Genomic DNA, 21,587 nt, shown 5'->3' with positions numbered 1-21,587 from the left:
ATCTATCCCAGGCATGTTCGATAGGGTTCATGTCTGGAGGACTCGCTGGCCACTCTAGTCGAGCGATGTCGTTATCCTGACGGAAGTCATTCACAAGATGTGCACGATGGAGGCGCGAATAGTCGTCCATGAAGACGAATGCCTCGCCAATATCCTGCCGATATGGTTGCACTATCAGTCGGAGGATGGCATTCATGTATCCGTACATCCGTTACGGCGCCTTCCATGACCACCAGCGCGTACGTTGGCCCCACATAATGCCACCCCAAAACAGTAGGGAACCTCCACCTTGATGCACTTTCTGGGCAGTGTGTCTAAGGTGTTCACAGCCTGACCGGTGCCTCCAAACAAGTCTCCGACGATTTTCTGGTTGAAGGCATATGCGCCACTCATCGGTGAAGAGAACGTGATGTCAATCCTGAGCGGTCTATTCGGCATGTTGTTGGACCCATCTGTACCGCTCTGTATGGTGTCGTGGTTGCTAAGATGGACCTCGCCATGGACGTCGGGAGAGAAGTTGCGCATCATGCAGTCTATTGCACACAGTTTGAGTCGTAACATGACGTCCTGTGGCTGCACGAAAAGCATTATTCAACATGGTGGCGTTGCTGTCAGGGCTCCTCCGAACCACAATCCGTAGGTAGCGGTCATCTACTGCAGTAGTAGACCCTGGGCGGCCTGAGCGAGGCATGTCATCGATAGTTCCTATATCTCTGTATCTCCTCCATGTCCGAACAACATCGCTTTGGTTCACTCCAAGACGTCTGGACACTTCCCTTGTTGAGAGCCCTTCCTGGCACAAAGTAACAACGCGGACGCGATCGAGCCGCGGTATTGACCGTCTAGGCATGGTTGAACTACAGACAACACGAGCCGTGTACCCCCTTCCTGGTGGAATGACGAACTGATAGGTTGTCGGACCCCATCCGTCTAATAGGCGCTGCTCATGCATGGTTGTTTATCTCTTTGGGCGGGTTTAGTGACATCTATGAACAGTCAAAGGGACAGTAAACGTCTTTCTTCAGGAGTTCTGGGAACTGGGGTGACGAAAATCTCTTTTTGACATGTGTATTAAACTGAAGTTTCATCTTTGGATTCAGATTTAACACTAGCAACGCAAAAATATGTATATTTCAAGCGGAAAGTTCAATAAACCTCAGAATGTTTGGAATTCCAACTACTTATTTGGACACACGAATTCTAGCTTTCAAGAAACCACATATTTTAGACGGTCCACAGGTAATGGCAGCAAGTACAAGGCCAGCACCGTAAATGATGAGGACTCGGGGGTTTACCAGCGTATAACCAAAGTAAGGCAGAACAAATTTTCTGATCAACTTGTCAAAATCCGTATCATATGAGAGTATACAACGGAATTTTCTTTTTTCAACTAGTTTTGTAACAATTCATTCTGTTGTTCTCCAGGAACAAAGTATTTTCTTCTGCATTCTAGCGGCTTTTTGTTGCTGCCATATTGCAGTTGGGCAAGATACGAAGTATGAGAATCTTTGACGGACACTTAGCCGTAGTTACACCATCCAGTTTACGCAGAGACCAGGAAACCCACAACTCCCGAGCCTTTACCGAATCGCACTCTCTTGTATAAAACAGCTTCAAATGTCTGAATACTTTACGACTGAATTAATACATTAAATATCTGACGCTAAACATGTAAGCGAGAAGAAGTTCTTAAAAGTTTTCATACTGCCTCTGAAGTTTGCTGAAAGTCGCAACGTGCTCTTATTCTCAAATACTGAATGAACGTATTGTGGGTACTTTGCGTATCGGGAGTTACCCTCTCTCAAGACATATAACCAGTTTCTAACTGCGATACTCGCCTTACTGTGTTGAATCTTTAACACAGGAATACCTCTCTTAATGAGTAGATTACGACAGCACTTTAAATTTTTAAATTCGATAAGTAGCTATCATGAAACACTGAAAATCAAACTCTTTGTTTCTCCTGGAAGCCGTTAGATAAGCAACACACAACTAGGACCGTGCACTTTACATAAGTTTACCTGTTTAGCAACATTTAATCGCTTATGACCTAAGCTGCACTACGAAACGCAAATTGTTTCTGTGGACAAAAACGATATTGTTTAACGTTAATGCTTTCAAATATGGAACAATTACTTGATGGCCTCTTAAAATCTGCACTACGAGTGTGGTCCCTGCAGAACTAGCATTTGAGCCAGTAGCCAGTATGAAGAGTCAGGGGCATAGAAGCAGCAGTACACGCGCGCGCGCACGCACACACGCACGCACACACAACGCTTCTGAACCGCAATAAGACCTATATTCACAGAATGGCATAGAAGAAATCTAATCACTCTTAAGGTAATTGTTAATCAAATCATATCTAACAACAAGAAAGAAAACATATGCTAATGTTGCTTTGTAAAAAAAAAACCTTGGATTAGCTATTTACACTATGATCGTGTAACCATCTGTGAATCCTACCAACAACAGGGTGATACTTACGTCGCCTCAGTGCATTCGTATAGCACGTTTACAGCAAGACAGTAAAAGACGGTTCTAGCTATGTTCTGGCTCTCTTATCATTGAAGACTAACTTTTGACTTCATTTTTCTTGCAGAATACATAGTTCACTTCAAACTTTCCAACGCTGAAACTTAGTACACCGTGATGCATCAAGAGGGCGACAAAATAAATCTAATTCCACGCCTCTCCAACGACATGGCACAAAAATGTTGAATGCTGCCTAAAATTATGCTCAGAGAAGTTATCCTACTGCGTGAGGCTCTTTATATAGACTCATATAGACATCGTATCAATTCTATTCCAAACTGTACTTAAAAGCTCTAAGTTCCCCCAAATTTCGAAATGTTGACAGAAAAATAATATGGTGAGTTTATAACAAATATGTGGTATCGTCCAGAGATCAGAGTGCCACAGCAACGTCTGCAACGCGAATCGACACGACACACGTTACTGAGGGCTCACTGCAATCCGCAGTGATGTACCGGAGGCGCTCCAGAAGACCACACCTCCCTCTCAGCAATGGTAGCGCCCTCGCGCTGAGGTCAATATAGTGTTGAGAATGCAAGAGATCGGCTCCAACAGTCAGCAACATCGCCTACGACCAACGAGTAGTTAAAGTTTCAGATGAACTTTTAGTGTTGTTAAGGCTGAACATTGTACCTCAAGAGAACAGATTGTTAATTAGTGCATCAAGTGAAGCTTTGTTAGTCCGTAACAGTTATAAATTATCCTGTTCTCCTTTGGCAAAAAAGAGTGTCAAAGTTAAGAAAAACTTTTATTAATTCATGTAACAAAGTGAACTAATATTTCATGTGTTCTAGTTTGATGAACCTTCTCCCAGAGCAATCAAAGACCTCACATTTGTGGCTGGACGAAACTACTTTCCCTTGGTCGCAACAAATCATTTTGCATTTCACTCCTAAGCAACCATGTGCAATAATCAACCAAGCAGTCAAGCGATCAACAAAACCTAATTATCAGTGATTTTCTTCTCTTTTAAAGTCCTTTTGTATGCCTGTAATATGTATACCGGTTTATACTTTCAATTTTTACTATTAGGACAAGGATATTATACACGATCATAATTGAATACCTATTGAAGACCGAGAAATTTGAGACAACGGAGGACGACGCGGATTTTTTGTATATACCCTTAGCTCAGTAGAGTTTGTCACTGTTAGACGATTGCAGTGTTACGGTAGAAGACCCAGTACTCACCACCGAATGAAAATTTACCTGCAAATCAGAATCACGTACGCGACGCTTTCGACGGATAAACTGCGTAGAAGTGTCCCCTGAGGCTTTTAAAAGTTCCCCAACCAATCTACATGTTTACCTACGGATTTTCATTAATTCCCGGGCTTTAAAATGTCAAAACATCAAATATTTGAAATGTGAAAATGAGTAACACTACACACCAGGGATTAAACATTAGTCCGCGTTAAACCTGGCCATAAATGAGGAGCCAGTCAAGGGCGCCGACGAGAAGGCAGTTATAAAACCACGGTAAACCAAGTGCTCTCGGTTCACGCCTTACTTAAAGCAACAAAGCGCATACTTACAGAGCGGACTGGGCCCTTCTAAAACGCGCAGGTATTCTCGTAGTTCACTGTCGGTCATTAAACAGCGTTTCATTAGTTCGAAAGTTGTACTTCAGGTGAGCCTGTTGTCCGTTTCCAGGTATCACATCCGTGCTACCTCAACTGTTCCGTACACTCAAATGGTGGTTGTAACACGGGCAGGGAACGAGGAACAAGGCCTCACAAGTCGTTTATACGAGTGAAAATATTTCTTAGCTACATGGAAAACAGCCTAACGATTTCTCCGTCGGTAGACAAAGTCGTTAACTCTTGTGTCGTTAAGATAAAGCACCCTTGCTTTTTCGAGAATACCGTCTGATTTTCTCATCAAATGCCATTCTGAATTGCTGAAATTTGTAATGGATTTGCTGTTTATTTCTCGATATTAGATTCCTTAATTCCTTATGCTTGTTATACATTCACTTTCTTCTAAATCGGATCTGTTTTTAGACTTTTCATTGATTCCCAACCATCAATTGACTCCTGTTTTGCACTTTTCTGTTGCTCAAAGTTATACACCCTAAATATTTTGGCAACGTAATGGTGATAACTGACCAGACTAGCAAATCATGTTCGTATCCCCATGAAACAAAGGAATTCTTAAGTAATGATAAAATCAGAAATTCTGTTACACATTCTATGGACTCACTGAGCAGTTTTCTGGCAGCAAGAAATGTCATCTAGTAATTGTTTTCTAGATTGTTTGTATTATGAATTTTCGTTTATCAAGCTGGCTTCAGTGGCAGTTCATGGAAAATAGTTCCTTCTCTCTCTGAGCATTGAGTAAGGAAATGTATGAAGTGAGCATTCACGAGGGCAGAAAAGTATTTTTGTAGCGTGCATTTAAGGCGTGGGCCGAAAGTCACTAACCATCTTAGCCAACTGAAAACATATTGATGATGATATTTGGTTTGTGGGGCGCTCAACTGCACGGTCATCAGCGCCCGTTCAAATTCCCAGTCTGTACACAGTCCGATCTAGCCACTTTCACGAATGATGATGGAATGATGAGGACAACACAAACACGCAGTCCCCGGGCAGAGAAAATCCCCAACCCGGCGGGAATCGAACCCGGGACCCCGTGATCCAGAGGTAGCAACGCTAGCCACTAGACCACGATCGACGTACATTGAAAACATATTATTTGCAAACATCACAGTGGATTGCTATACTTTTTCAGTTAATTACATGCACAAACACTAGACTGCACTGTTAGTAATTTAAACATCTCTAACTTTGTTTCTAGTTGTTTCTAACCTGTTTTTAAGTTTTTTTCCGACGTAGAGAGAGATTTTGCTATAAACACGTTGTACAGAGATGGTTATAATTGAACAATGAATAAGTGGAATAATAATTTCAACACTACTTCATTACAAGGAAGCCTGTCTGCAAATTACGGAAACATTTTGTGAAAAATGGATTTGCAGCGGATCACCCAGGTCAGGCAGGCCATCAATAAGTGATGAAACTAAGCTTAAAAGTTTTACAAGCGGTCATCCAGAGCCCTAAAAAGTCTACTCATAGGCTCTCTCTCGAACGGGATATTTCTAAAACTTCTGTGCGGAAAGTTTTACATAAGGCCAAATCCAAAAATTACGTACCCCGTCTTATACACGGGCTATTGGAATACAATCTCCATCGCGGGCTTCAATTTTCTGAGGCATTGTTAAATGAATTAAAAGAGGGTGATAGTGAGTTGTTTTCTAAGATAATTTTGAGTGATGAGATTTTTTTTTAATTCAAATTAAGTTACGATGGGTAGCGACTTTTCGCCCACCCTGTATTGTCTCCTAGGCATGTAACAGTACTACTTATCTATGAAAAGTAATTGTTCCTCCTTTCACGTATTTCGACTTGCGTCCGTAACGGCGACAAGTATTCATCACTACTGTTAATGATAAGGCTGTAAATATAGGGCAGATAAGTGAAACATTAAAGATTGGTCTTCGTACAAAATGTAAACAAACACCGTTATACCAAAGTTTTAAATTGGTAGCATGCGCAGTGCGCTATGCTAATCCCGTAGATATTCAAATTCTGTTTCTGAGCACTAATTTTCAACCATTCCAAGATGGCGGACAGAAATATCTTTAACAAGACGATAAAAGATTTATTTAATTAAATGAAATGTAAAATTTATACAAAGGTCGTTCCATTGCACATTTAGCACCCTCATTCAACACAATTCATGACATATAAGAAACAATACTGATGATTTTAAAGTGGACAGGCCATGGGAAAGATCTACCAGCATTCGAACTCCTCATAACATCGAAAGTGTTCGAGCGACGCCGAAAAATAGTTGTAAAAACCGTCCGAAAAGCACCATAACTCTTTCGGATTCCCACACGTCTGAGCAAAGTGTTTTTACTCTTACCTAAATTAGCGATCGACAACAAGCGCTAAAGAATGGAAACCACTCGATGGACTCTGAATTAAATAGTGTATATTGTTTAACTTTGTTTGCTTTACACAGAAGCACTGCTTCAACAGAATAAATTAATCCAAGTGGAGAGCGTGTTTTTAAAAATATATACTTTTGGACCTCTAAGAACACAGACGCATTCCTCCAACGGTGCATCCTGCTCCAAGAATAGGCAGCGAACGTTAGATAAACAGCTAGGGTAATCATTTTTCTTTCCCTTCTTCCTCATGAATCATGACCGGTTCCAGAACATTCTTCCCACACAAGCGATTTATCATTTGACGCCTTCTCCCACCTCCTTTCCCTTGAACCCTTTCATACGTGTCGCTACTGATTGTGACACGCACTGCCTACAAAATCTTATACTTGGGCGCCCTTAGCTTGGCGCCCCAAATAGGGGCTTGTGTCACTTTGACGCTGCAAAGAATTCGAGCAAGTAGTTCATTCAGGGTAAAGGGAGTTAACTCTTTAACTACCCTTGGGCCTCGGAGGACTGTCTTACTTTTATTATCTTCTCTGTTAGTAACAAGACCTTTTATTTTAATGAAATTTTAGGACTTCCTAATTTGTCTTGTTAGTCATAATTTTGGAAAATAATTATAAAAATTTACCCATAGCTTTGTGTTGAATGCTGGTCCACGGTTTCTCCCGTACGGGCCTTGCAAGCTAGTGTGGTTAGAAGCAATTCTTAAACAACAAGACGTCTGTCTCGGTGCATCTGTTATCTTTAAATGTGAACATTTTAGGTTAGGCTTTACCGTGACTGTTATCGACATTAAATGAAACAACAAGTTCAAAATGGTTCAAATGGCTCTAAGCACTATGGGACTTAATATTTGAGGTCATCAGTCCCCTAGACGTAGAACTACTTAAGCCTAACTAAGCTAAGGACATCACACACATCCATGCCCGAGGCAGGATTCGAACCTGCGACCGTAGTAGCAGCGCGGTTCCGGACTGAAGCACCTAGAACCGCTTGGCCACACCGACCGTCCGAAACAACAAATTTACTGTTTCCATTCACTGTTTGTTTATCTCCACGGCGCGTTTCAAAGGTTTAAACCTCCATCATCAGGTGGATTTACATTTGTTAGTATGAAATTCTTTTGTGTTGTGTTACGATTTTTTTAGAGGAACTTGTGGCACTGTCTAGTGGAGAAACAGTTCCTCCAAAAAATCGAAACACAACACACACAAATGTCATATTAACAAATGTAAATCCATCTGATGATGAAGGTTGAACCCTTTGAAACGCAGCGTGGAGATAAACAGTGACTGGTAACAGTAAACTTCTTGTTTCATTTAACTAGCATCTGTTATGTAATTTGCTGTTGTTGACACGTGTTTTTGTTCTTTCGGTATGTAACAGACCTTGTGATAAGCACATGTTTATTTTGGTGCATTACTTCGTAGCATTTGTCTGCTCTGCGAACTGAAAATGTTGCGGAGAAGAGGACTAGAGATGGAGATAGTGAAGTGTTGGGTGTTCTGATTCTGAAAACGCAGCTAGTGAATTTGAATTTTTTAGTGATGATGATGATGTAGACCTCGCTGAAAACTCAAAACACGATGATGATGATCACGAATAATTTCTTTACGAAGAAAAAGAGTAATGTAGTGAAATTCTGTTGAGTGTGATTTGGTTTCTCGTAATGGGGTTGAAGTATGGACCTAACCCCTCAGGCTCGAACTTCGGGTAGGCGGAGCATAAAGGATGTGTTAAAAGAGGGACAGGTACCTACAAAGTGTTCCATTAGGAACTGTGATCATGAAGAGCCTAATTTTATGTTGTTCTTTCATGCAGCCCTCATAGAAAAAATTACCTGACCTGAGCAAAGGCCAAGTGATAAACTGGAACCAATTAGAGAAGCTTGAGATGTAGGAAACTACCCTGAGGAATGCCTACATTTCAGGATGCATGATCGTGGATAAAACAGTTAGTTACATTTCGACGTCGCTGACCGTCTCTACAACACGTGCCATCAAAACCTGATAGATACGGAATAAAGTTTGGCAAGCTGTGACACTGCATCAAGCTAATGCTGGAATATGAAAATGTATTTGGGGAAGGAGAAACAAGCGAGAATCCTGCGAGGTGGAGAGAATGTTGTGAAAACTCTGGTGACTGAACTTGAAGTCTTGACTTAATATCACTTGCGATAATTTTTTTTTTACATCTCTCGATTTAGCTTATTATTTATCGTCAGAAGATCTGACACTAGCTGGTACTACTCGAAGAAAAAAAAAAAAGATGAACTGCCTGTCGATTTTATTACACTTAAAGGACGTGACGTACACTCTAGATCATTTGGTTTTCAATCATATATGATGACAGCCTCTTACGGTCCTAAGAAGAACAAAGTTGTTACCATCCTTAGCTCTCTTCATGACAGACCAGCGGTATCACCATCACAAGTAAAGAAGCCTGAGTTTATAAGGACATACCCTGCCACAGAAGGCGGCGTTGATACGGTGGACCAGAACACGCAATGCTAGTGTGAAGCGAAAAACAGGACACTGGCCATCGGTGGTTTTCTTCAACATGATCGATGTAGGAACAATAAATGCTTAAATAATGTGGATGATGCTGGCTTCCAATAAAAAAAATGAGACATCGGACTTTCAACTTGGGAAAGCAACAATCCGGGTTAGAGAAGTTAACGAATTTATTAGTAGCACTGGATCCAGGAAGGGCACTGAAACCTCCAGTTAAGAAAATTAGAAGATGTGCGTATCGTGTAGAGAAGGAAGACAAAAAATGTCAAATTCCATATTATAAGTGCACCAAATGTGTATGCTCGGAATGTTCTGCTATTGTCTGTGGACGCAAATTTGTAAGAAGAATTATAAAAACTCTTAGTGTCGGATGAGAATCCTTAAAAAGCAACAAGTAACCAAGTATAAAAATTGTGTTTTTTAAAAGTAAACTTTAAATGAATCAAATTATTTTACAAGTGTTTATGCCGCGAAGGTGGTTCACGTCATAAGTAGTCAAAACCGTGACAGTTTAAACACAGGCCTGAGAGGCCCGACTGGCAGATAACGTTATACTTATTTTGTGGTAATCGGAGGGTTTATATTTTGGAATTTCATCACGGAACTATTAATGCAGCCCATTTCAAGCAGACTTCCACAGACGATATTTTTGCATGTGGATGGAACTAGTCTTCGAACAGTTGTAATTTGGCTCTAAAACTACTGAAACCTAACTAACCTAAGGACATCACACACATCCATGCCCGAGGCAGGATTCGAATCTGCGACCGTAGCAGTCGCGCGGTCCAGACTGAAGCGCCTAGAACCGCATGGTCACACCGGCCGGCTAAAATATTAGTCACAATGGAGACACAGGATACTCGGTCGGCTGGCTGGCTGCCTGGCGAAGGTGAGGGGTTAAAGAACTGAACAGCGAGATCAGTCCCTCGCCCCCAGGAGTAGTCCATCTATAATTAGTTACATGAGGCAGGAGCGTGTTCTGGTAATGTAAGTACATAGGAGAGGAAATATCGAGGCACTGAAGGCAACACTGATGAGGGAAAAGGAGAAGGAAAAAGAGGGAGAGGATGAATGTTTGAAATGTTAATAAATGTGAAGAGAAGAAGAAATTACAAGCAAATGAAGGAGGATGCTCGCGACAGAGAAATGGAGAATGTCCAGCTGGCAACTGTCTGAGGACGAATTTACTGGAAGAGGACATCATCATTCATTTCAAACTGCAGTGAATTACTTACAATAAACTTCATGGGGGGGGGGGGGCGGAAATATGTACTGTAATGGAGTACAGGAAACACCTAACGCCTTAAACACATGTCTACGAGATGATCGTGCGTGTACACCACATTGCTCTTACAGCACGTTTCTGAGCAACCCAGAACTTTTTCTATGCGACATTACTGAATGAAAATATGCAAACTATGTAAACTTTCTGATTTGTTTCTTCCTCAGATTTACAATGATTTTAAGTGAAATGGTGGGTGAACTTAGTTGTTTTAGGAGTTCCAAAAAGTGTTTTTTCCACCTTAGCCATCAATACGAACATCTAAGAAATTTGAAGTTTCCACCCCATTTATTATTTCTTAGCCATGAGTGACACTTATCATTAGTGTTGTACATATAGATGTGCAGAACTGAAAATGGCGTGTGTTTTTATAATTGAGAGAGACCATTTGCAGAAAACCAATGACACTTTTAAGAACATTGTTTACTATTCCTTTTGTTTCCGTATGTATGATTGGAATGATTACAATACTAATGTTATCTGCAAAAATAAGTATTCTGCTTGTTGAATTTTAGACGGAAGATCGAGGAACATTGGTAGACTTATGATTGAGGGTTGGGGAACCACATACGTGATTTCTCCCCAGTCAGACTAATCTCACCTGATGGCTTCAAGCTTTTTCCAGTTTAGATTTTTCAGCATCCCTGATACCCTCTTCCAGGGGGCAAACAAACCTGAGACTTTTCGTGCTTCACTTCTTTGAACACGATCAGTATCTCCTGTTATTCTTGTTTGCCATGGATCCCACGCAGTGCAAGATTCGTCCAACGAAGCATAATGTCTGTACTATTTCACTGAGATTGTAGACAAAGGCTGCAGCATAAATCTTTTATGTTATTGTATGCTACCATAAGTAACAAAAAAATCACAAGAAGTTTCAACTAAGCGAGATAACTATTATAGAGGGTGTTTCAAAATGAACATACCGGTTTTAAGGCGTTGTAGCATTTATTATGTTCAACTTACAATTGTAAATAATACACCAAATGAAAGAGCAATTCAGACAGTTTGTTTGTATACCTGTGCGCAATGGGAAGAGTGTGGAATGACAAAGAGTGACTGAAAAACGTGTTGAACGAGTGCGAGTCTTTCACGCTTAGCCCCAAGAAATATCCCCGCGAAAAGTTTATGGCCCTTTCTTTTGCGGCGAGTCAACTGTAAGTGATGTTTCTTATCTTGATGTGCTACAGCTATGGCCCGTGCCTCAATGGGAAGAAGCTGAACAACACCTCTTTATTTGGGAGCAAGATGATGCACCGCCTCACTGGCGTAACTCAATACGCGACTGGTTAAACAGCGTTGTATCCGACCGGTGGACTGGGCGCAAGGGGTCGCGATCATGTGTATGTGCTTCCTATATCAGCTGATCTATCCGATATTAGAAACAGTGTTATTGCAACAGTTACTCCTGACACATTGATCAAGGTTCCGGAACAAGTCGCCTTCGACTATGTGTGAGGGGTGTTCACATTGAATAATTGTAAGAAAAAATGATAGTGTTTCCCTTTCATTTGGACTATTATTTATATTTGTAAGGCGAATGTAATAATTGCTACAAAGCCTTACAACATGTATGTTCATTTTGAAACACCCTGTGAATTATTAGAGCTATTGATATCTCTCTCGGGAGAAACTGAATTCATATTTTAGATTTTCTAACTTTAATTACCGTTTTTATGATTTTTCCAAAGCAGTGAATGAGCAGTCAACAAGCCAGTGACGTTTTTCAATAACGTGTTTTAAAACTACAAACATTCCCTGACAGCCTTCTACCTTTCTGTGGTTCACGAAATTACCGTTTGCATTCTCGCAATGATACTGTTTCTGCAAATAAATTAATCCTTCTGAATAACAGCAAATATTCGTCAAATTCTGTGCCATTAAAATACAAACTTGTTTCGATCTACCTGGGTTATAGACAGTTTTCCATTAAGCTACAGGCCAGCGAACGGTGATTACCAAACCACCATGGGATCTAATCCGCTCACGGACGCGTAATATTTCAAAAGTATGTTGAGAAAAAAATGTTACAATGATGACACCAACAGAAAGTGGCAACACAAAGTGCCGTAGACTATGATTAATTAAAATAAAGAACACTTTTTGAACTTCGCAGAAGTGTTTCTTTTTTTAAAAAAAAAGTTTATCATTGGTCATTTTGGTCCATAATATCGCTTGTGACGAAGCTTTTTTGTCCATCCTAAAGATATAGGAGAAAGAAAACAAAACACATTAAACTAGAGAAAAAGAAACGATTTCTCAGCCTTAATCACGTGAAAAACGCGTTAGACTGGTTGGATAGAAGTGGAAGTTGTAGCAGAAGCACAAACTTTCAGTTGTGTGCTAACAGGCTGCAATAATACTCTAGAAGAGAGACCTTGCACAGAACGGAGTGATTAAAATGTCAGAATTGCGAATGCGAAACAACCCGCCTATCGTACACCGGATCAAGAGGAATGTTCCATACGAGGAGTAGTCGTCTTTGACCAAGACGTCACAGCAGCACCTCCTCCCCCCACATACACACATGTAGTAAGTCTAAAGACCACGGACACGCCCCGATTAATCGGCCGGCCTACTGTCCGGGCGAGCGATCAATTTTGTGGCAGCCTACACACGTCCTGGCCGACCGCACTCAGCGACTACAGCACTGTTATTTGTCCTAAGTTCATTGTGTTTAAGTTCTACTAGAGCACGCGTTATTTTACACAGAAAAATAGGGGTTTGCCTTGGTTGTTTCAAAGCTAACAAGGCCATAAAAGGCCGAGAGAAAGCTGTGCGCAAAGAAGTCGGTAATGCAAGGAACGGGATTAGCCGAGCGGTCTCAGGCGCTGCAGTCAAGGACTGTGCGGCTGGTCCCGGCGGAGACTCGAGTCCTCCCTCGTGTGTGTGTGTGTGTGTCCTTATGATAATTTAGGTTCAGTAATGTGTAAGCTTAGGGACTGATAACCTTAGCAGTTAAGTCCCATAAGATATCACACACATTCAATGCAAGGAACGAAATTCACCCATGTCCTGTTAACTAAGCATCTGGGAGCCGATAATTTTCGTAATTATCTAAGAATTGACGAATATTCCATTTCGGAGCTGGTGCACATCGGCAGACCATTCTTAAAGAAAAATAATACATTCTTAAGAGAGGCTGCAAACTGTGAGGATAGGGTGTCAGCTACATTTTGATTTCTAGCCACTGGCAGAAGTTAAAGAGGAACTCAAATTCATTGCTGTTATATACCCACAGTTATTAACTAAAATGATTCCTGAACGTGGGACGTGATTTATAGATGCCTGAGGAAACACCACGGTAAAGTTGATTAAATAAAACAAAAGACGTTCATATAAACGTCATGGAAGATTATTTGTAAGTTAAAGAAAATCAGGCGGAGGACTACATATGGCGGTGTGGCACATAATCTAATAAATATAACAACAGATGCATAAGAAAGTAAGCAGTTAGCAACTGCTAGAACTGTAAAAATTATCCCACACTTTGCTCTGCATAACAGATGGCTTTGATCTAAGCTGGACTTTTTTAACAACAACAACAAAGCTAGTATATTTTACGAATTAACGTGTACTGAATGTTGATAATTCGGTCTTTAGAATTCATTTGCGATAAGCGCTGGAAATAATACGTAAATACAGAAGTACTGAAGGTCGACAGACTTTTATTCTCTCTACATCCCAAACAAAACCATTCTGGATTCGTAAAAATAATAATAATAATAATAATAATAATAATAATAATAAAAGCGCTTCACTTCATCCATCTGTATTTCTACACTCCTCGCGCGTGTCCCGCAAGTATCTACAGTGTTTGAATTTCTCCATAATTAGTGAGTAAAGAGGATCTGTTGTTGGGTGGTTGACACGATAGCGCTACACACGGCACTAACTGTTAGGTGGTGGGTGGAGGGGGAGGGGGAGGTGTAGAGGGGAGGGGAGGGGATGGGGAGGTGTAGGGGGGGAGGGGGAGGGTTGGTTGGTTGCCGTCGTGTGGGCCTACACGCTCGTCATCCCGACAATGTAAGTTAGTCGGTCGGTCGGTCAAAAGGCCTACACACGTCCAGTTTGGCGGTCGGTCGGTTGGTTGGTGCGCGTTTAGTGGCCTTAACTATGTTTACTCGAAGCAGAAACAGAAGCTTCCGAGGACTTTTTCTCCCTCTGGAAAACACTAAGGAACGGTTTAACTTGCCTGCAACTACAGGTAGTACAATCAAGCACACACATAAAGCTGATACATTGCACATTGCTAGCGAAGGAAAAATGCCGTAACTCTGCACCGACACTGCCACAACAACGCGATTTCGTTGCCAGATATACACTCAAAAATGTAGGAGGAGAGAAATAGACCTTCCTATAAAATACAACTCGAAGTTTCTTGTTTCGTGAACAGACCAGTTTATTTTTTACAGCACGCGAACACATCACCACGAGCTTTTGACGCCACAGACGACACAACAGCTGTACGCACGGTAACTGCGGCGACGTCGACGTACCGTGAGGCAGCCATCGCTGCGGCAGCAGAAGGGTCCACCTATAACGCCTCGTGGAGGGCGCGAGTTTGGCGTAGGGTCGCTTGCCAGGACGCTTAGTTGGCGGTGCCATCACTTCATTTCGCAGTCCGTGCGCACGTGCAGTCTCAACAGGTGACATGCTCTAATATCGATGGCCCTGTCTTCGATGAGTCGACTCTCGCCCGTCGGCTACACGAGATAACGCGCGCCAGCTGCCCGCACCGTCGCCGCCGCGGGTTTGTTGTGGAAGCGATGCCAACGTGTACACAACGCTATCAGCTCATCTGTTGCGCTTCATATCTTGTCCCACTTATCTTACAACTGTATCAGTTGATATGAGGGACAAATACAAATTAAAAGAACGCTGACAGAACCTGCGTTTCAAATACTCAGCAAAAACGGAAGTAAGATCGGGTGTGTCCCAAGAACTGTTCTTTTCACCACATAAACAGTTTCTCACATACAATCAGCGGCACTGATTTACTGAAGTGTGGGTGCTGGCATCCTACTACGCATAGTGCCGCAATGAAGAAGTAGGCCGGCCGGGGTGACCGAGCGGTTCTACGCGCTACAGCCTGAAACCGCGCGGCCGCTACTGTCGCAGGTTCGAATCCTGCCTCGGGCATGGATGTGTGAGATGTCCTTAGGTTAGTTAGGTTTAAGTAGTTCTGAGTTCTAGTGGACTGATGACCACAGCAGTTAAGTCACATAGTGCTCAGAGCCATTTGAACCATTTTTGAAGAAGTAGGTTGGAACTTGCTGCCGTATTATAACCGAGGACAGTACTCTTCCCAGCTGAGCTATCCAGGGAATACTGACGACGAGCCCTCCAGGCTTTACATCCGCCAGCACCCCTCTCCTCTTGAGCGGATTGTGAGTCGTATCTGGATAGCTCAGCCGGTAGAGCACTGCCCGCGTAATGCAATGTTCCGTTTTCGCGTCTTAGTTTTATCTGTCAAAGTTTCCAAAACATCGCACTCTCCACCGCAGATAAAGATTGTGGTAACATGTATACTGATCTTTAGATTAGCTCGTGGTTTCGGATAGGTCCGTAGGCCACAGCTTTGTTGTGAGCGAGCCAAAGAATGTGCCATGACAACAATAACATTTTTTTTATAAACACTGAATATTTCGTAGTTGCATTTAACCTAGCCTTCTGAAAAGCACATTTTCCCTCTATGAATTGGTATTTTAAAATTTTAATATGTTTGAAAGTGATAACAGCAGGAATGTCACCGCCCGAAATTCTCATATTCCATTGGGAATATTCCCGATATTTTGATAGATAATACGCGTTACTGTATGACGTCATAGTAGTGGTACACGACTGCTCACGAATAGTTTCCGTAGCAGGTTAACGGGTTCTGTCGTTATCGCGTCATGTAGAACCTTTCTAAAAATCATTAACAATGTCTGCTAAAGTCTTCTGGTAGAAAGAGTCACTCCCCTTTTGCCAATGGCTTAGTCAATGATGACGCAGGAACGTGCAGTGATTCAGGGCTTGCCCATGGGGTAGGAAATTGGCCCGTAGAGGCGGAATAATCAGCAACAGTCAACAGCATGAGCATGCAGAAGGAACGGTATATGGTCTGTAGTGGAAAAAGCATCACTATAATCTCTGAATTAGCGAAACATTCGGGATTACTTCCCCAAACGGAACCAGTGCTAACAACAATAGTTCAGATATACATGCCAATACCTCAAACAGAAGAAGAAGAGGTTGAGGAAGTACATGAGGGCACCGAAGCTGTAATTCAGAATGTAATGGGATATGAAAATCTATAATATTGCTTAATTAGGGCCGCCCTTTGTGGCCGAGCGGTTCTAGGCGCTTCAGTGCGGAGCCGCGCTGCTGCTACGGTCGCAGGTTCGAATCCTGCCTTAGGCATGGATGTGTGTGATGTCTTAGGTTAGTTAGGTTTAAGTAGTTCTAAGTCTAGGGGACTGATGACCTCAGATGTTAAGTCCCATAGTGCTCAAAGCCATTTGAACGATAGTGCGTAGAGCCACTTGAACTTAATTAGAATGCTGTAGTAGGGGGAAGATTAGAAGACAGTGTTACGGCAGAATATGGACTGGATAGCAGGAATGAGGTAGAAGAGTTCTACAATAAATTTCAGATTGTAATACCGAATACACTGTTTAAAAAAATCACAAGAGGAGAAGGTATACTTGATAAGGACTGGAAACACGAAAGGATGCAAACTGGATTACATCGTGGTCAAACAGTGATTCCCGTGACTATGTGGCCACATTAACTCACCTTTCTTGCGGAATACATAGGAGATATGGAAGACACACGAGGTGCATTCAAGTTCTAAGGCCTTCGATTTTTTTTCTAATTAACTACTCACCCGAAATCGATAAAACTGGCGTTACTTCTCGACGTAATCGCCCTGCAGACGTACACATTTTTCACAACGCTAACGCCATGATTCCATGGCAGCGGCGAAGGCTTCTTTAGGAGTCTGTTTTGACCATTGGAAAATCGCTGAGGCAATAGCAGTACGGCTGGTGAATGTGCGGCCACGGAGAGTGTCTTTCATTGTTGGAAAAAGCTAAAAGTCACTAGGAGCCAGGTCAGGTGAGTAGGGAGCATGAGGAATCACTTCAAAGTTGTTATCACGAAGAAACTGTTGCGTAACGTTAGCTCGACGTGCGGGTGCGTTGTCTTGGTGAAACAGCACACGCGCAGCCCTTCCCAGACATTTTTGTTGCAGTGCAGGAAGGAATTTGTTCTTCAAAACATTTTCGTAGGATGCACCTGTTACCGTAGTGCCCTTTGGAACGCAATGGGTAAGGATTATGCCCTCGCTGTCCCAGAACATGGACACCATCATTTTTCAGCACTGGCTGTTACCCGAAATTTTTTTGGTGGCGGTGAATCTGTGTGCTTCGATTGAGCTGACTGGCGCTTTGTTTCTGGATTGAAAAATGGCATCCACGTCTCATCCATTGTCACACCCGACGAAAAGAAAGTCCCATTCATGCTGTCGTTGCGCGTCAACATTGCTTGGCAACATGCCACACGGGCAGCCATGTGGTCGTCCGTCAGCATTCGTGGCACCCACCTGGATGACACTTTTCGCATTTTTAGGTCGTCATGCAGGATTGTGTGCACAGAACCCACAGAAATGCCAACTCAGGAGGCGATCTGTTCAACAGTCATTCGGCGATCCCCCAAAACAATTCTCTCCACTTTCTCGATCATGTCGTCAGACCAGCTTGTGCGAGCTCGAGGTTGTTTCGGTTTGTTGTCACACGATGTTCTGCCTTCATTAAACTGTCACACCCATGAACGCACTTTCGACACATCCATAACTCCATCACCACATGTCTCCTTCAACTGTCGATGAATTTCAATTGGTTTCACACCACGCAAATTCAGAAAACGAATGATTGCATGCTGTTCAAATAAGGAAAACGTCGCCATTTTAAGTATTTAAAACAGTTCTCATTCTCGCCGCTGGCGGTAAAATTCCATCTCCCGTATGGTGCTGCCATCTCTGGGACGTATTGACAATGAACGCGGCCTCATTTTAAAACAATGCACATGTTTCTATCTCTTTCCAGTCCGGAGAAAAAAAATTGGAGGCCTTAGAACTTGAATGCACCTCGTATTTCAGATCCTTCAAATGCACAGGCGTTCTACAGTGAATATTTCTAAAACGCATTTCCGAAACCAGTAGCGTGTTACAGACAATTTCATTTACCCGTTAATAATCTTTGAAGCCTTTTTGACAGCAGAACTGAGACATTAGCCAAGGGTGCTAGCATTCCACTTTGAACATTAAGTTTAGGAAGTAAATCATATTAAGACAGCTTAACGCGCAGTTCGCTACCTTGAGAGAAAAGAAGGTGTGAGCCAGTCCCGGATCGAGTCTGCGCGATTTGCTAGTGACCGTTGGTGTGCTACACTAGCTAGCTTGAGTGTGACTTTTAGGCGGTTTTCCACTCTCGCTTTGGAAAATACTGACCTGGTTCCCAATCTCCGCCTCGTAAAATTCGGTTCACAAACAGTTAAAATACGATTACACGCAGAAAATAGTATACACGATTCACTGACAAATGGCATACACGACGTCCATCCGTTACTTCAGCAGTCAACTGTGGCGACAGGAACAGCATCCGGCATGGTTGAGAAAAATTTTTTAAATTGCCAAATTATGAAAGCAAAGGATCCCGTCCGACAGGATAAACGCTAGGAAAGAGAGAACAAATTAATTCTGTACTGATCAACGGAAGATTTTCTTACAAATTAATAAATCTTTTTGGAAATTCAATTTAAGAGCTGCGAAGGAAGCCTTCTACTCGAAGAAGAACTTTATCTATGGATTCATCACGAGCGAAGAAACATCTACCCGTCAAATTTTTAAAAAAATTGTTTGGCATTTACGGTAGCTTCGGCGTCGTTCTTACGCAATCGGAAATGCCACAAGACTTGTAGCGTAGCCAGGGAAACGTTTTGCAAAAACAGTCGGCAGTTACGCTAAATACAAGATGCGACTCTGCCGATGCAGTACGTATTCGATCTGTTATGTCAGGTCTTTTTTTTACGTACCGAGATTGCAAGACACCAAATTAGCAATAGCCTGCAATGATTTGGAAAACGCAAATCAGTATAAGCGGATGGTTATGAATGTGTGTCCCCATAAATTGATCAGTATTTCCCAAAATATATTTACAATAACAAGACGTTTAGAATTTCTTTAACGAATGGGAGATGGCCGAGAAAGGGCTCTGGAATTTCGACCTGAAAATCTGGTGAGGTGGCTGACAACCTTGAAAATGCATACTGCACAACAACCCACAATTTTTTTAAACGGTGGGGAAGGTCAGGTCACAATATCAGTCTTGTGGTCGCTGAATTGATCACTGTTCAAATCAATTATAAATCGTAAACAACAAGTCTATTGAGAGAGTTGATATGCGAACTCAGTGTAACAATCTAGCTGCACACGTCTAAATTTCTTCGATATTTTTCTTTAGTTTGGTGGCAAAGGTTTCAAACACTGGTAGAACTCAAGAGCACATCACGCAAAAGAATTTGCAGGTGCGACCTTATAAAGTTGACTACCCTTTTTCCTTGAAGTCTGCCGCCGCTAAGGCCGAGCGGTTCTAGGCGTTTCAGTCTGGAACCGCGCGACCGCTACGGTCACAGGTTCGAATCCTGCCTCGGGCATGGATGTGTGTGATTTCCTTAAGTTAGTTACGTTTAAGTAGTTTTAAGTTCAAGGGGACTGATGACCTCCAATGTTACGTCCCATAGTGCTCAGAGCCATTTGAACCATTTGAACCTTGAAGACTCCTAAAAAATCTAACTTGTCCAGTTCCTTTGACTACAACATCTTCTAATTGGCCATGGTGGTCTATCGGACAGAGCTGTAGACTCCGGTCTTGAAAGCCTTGAGTTCAATCTCGGGTAGTGGTGGGGATTTTTCCTGGTTCCATTCCCTCCAGGATGGCTCCAGCTCTACCCACCGTACTGTCAACATTAGTGCCCCGGATCTTCCCCGGGAATAAAACGCGATCATTAATACTAAATTCTCCTTCACTATTTACAGCAGTTTGCCAAGGGTGGGGTAAATTTTCGATTCGATGACTGTCAAAATCGTGTGGTTTTAAGGCGAAATGGCAAATGTCGAGCCATGTTCGAAGCGCATTAAACGACGTTTCTTGAAGGCTGTTCGACAGAGAGCGGAACAGCTGAAAATCTGAGGGCGCAAAACCAGGTGAACAAGGAGGATGCGGAAAGACTTCCCAACCCAACTCCTGTTTAGCGTTTTATGTCCGTCTAACAGAATGCGTTCGGGCGTTATCGTGGAGTAGCGTCTCTTCACACAGTCTTTCTGGTTGTTGTTCCCGGATGGCATCTGCAAGATGCCTCAGTTGTTGACAATAAACGTCAGCAGTGATGGTTACACCTTGAGGAAATAATTCGTAATACCGTCGCTGTTTCACCAGATGCATAACATTACCTTTTGCGGAAGGACGCAGATCTTTATACGGGGAATTGCTGCTTTGTTTGGACTCAACCATTCCTTTCTTCACAATATGCGACATTGTCGCGAATAAAATAGTTACCGTATATACAATAAGTTTCCTTTAATTTATGTCTATGGTCACAAACGTTTTGTTAACAGATTACCGGTTTCGGTCTATAATGACCATCGTCAGATCTGTTTTATAAAAACAAAGTCCTAATGTACTGCAGCCATTGTGGTCTCGTCAAATGTTAAATGCAGAATCAGCACCAGCATCGTCAAATATATGTAAATAACATCATACGCACGAGGCATGTTGTCAGTAGCACTAGCAGTAGTATAGACGTAAATTAAAGGAAACTCATTCCTTTCTTTTCACCAGTAATGATAGAAGATAAGAACGATCGATGTTGTTCACGAGCCAATTGATGACGCGAAGCCAGCCTCTGTGGCCGAGTGGCTCTAGGCGCTTCAGTCCGGAACCGCGCTGCTGCTACAGTGGCAGGTTCGAATCCTACCTTGGGCTTGGATGTGTGTGATGTCCTTAGGTTAGTTAGGTTTAAGTAGTTCTAACTCTAGGGGACTGATGACCACAGATGTTAGGTCCCATAGTGCTCAGAGCCATTTGAACCATTTTTTTGATGAAGCGGAGACGCACATATGGCCAACCGGAACCTTCCCCACTGCATACAAATGTCGCACGATGATGGAATGATCACAGTTTGCCAGTTCTCGACTACAATGACGTGGATCATTGTGGGTTAATGCATTTAAACGATCTTCATCAAACCCCGAAGG

General features: G+C 42.4%; 1 protein-coding gene across 3 annotated transcripts in view; it reads right to left on the bottom strand.

Annotated features, from left to right (window-relative positions):
* The window catches only part of LOC126175554 (chitooligosaccharidolytic beta-N-acetylglucosaminidase), a 210,436-nt gene that overhangs the window by 61,526 nt on the left and 127,323 nt on the right, over window positions 1–21,587 (bottom strand). The gene's annotated exons all lie outside the window — the stretch shown is intronic.

This window comes from Schistocerca cancellata, chromosome 3 (genome assembly GCF_023864275.1).
Source record: "Schistocerca cancellata isolate TAMUIC-IGC-003103 chromosome 3, iqSchCanc2.1, whole genome shotgun sequence".
NCBI lineage: Eukaryota > Metazoa > Arthropoda > Insecta > Orthoptera > Acrididae > Schistocerca > Schistocerca cancellata.
The sequence above is the reverse complement of the archived record's forward strand: the minus strand, read 5'-3'. Positions and strand labels throughout refer to the sequence as shown.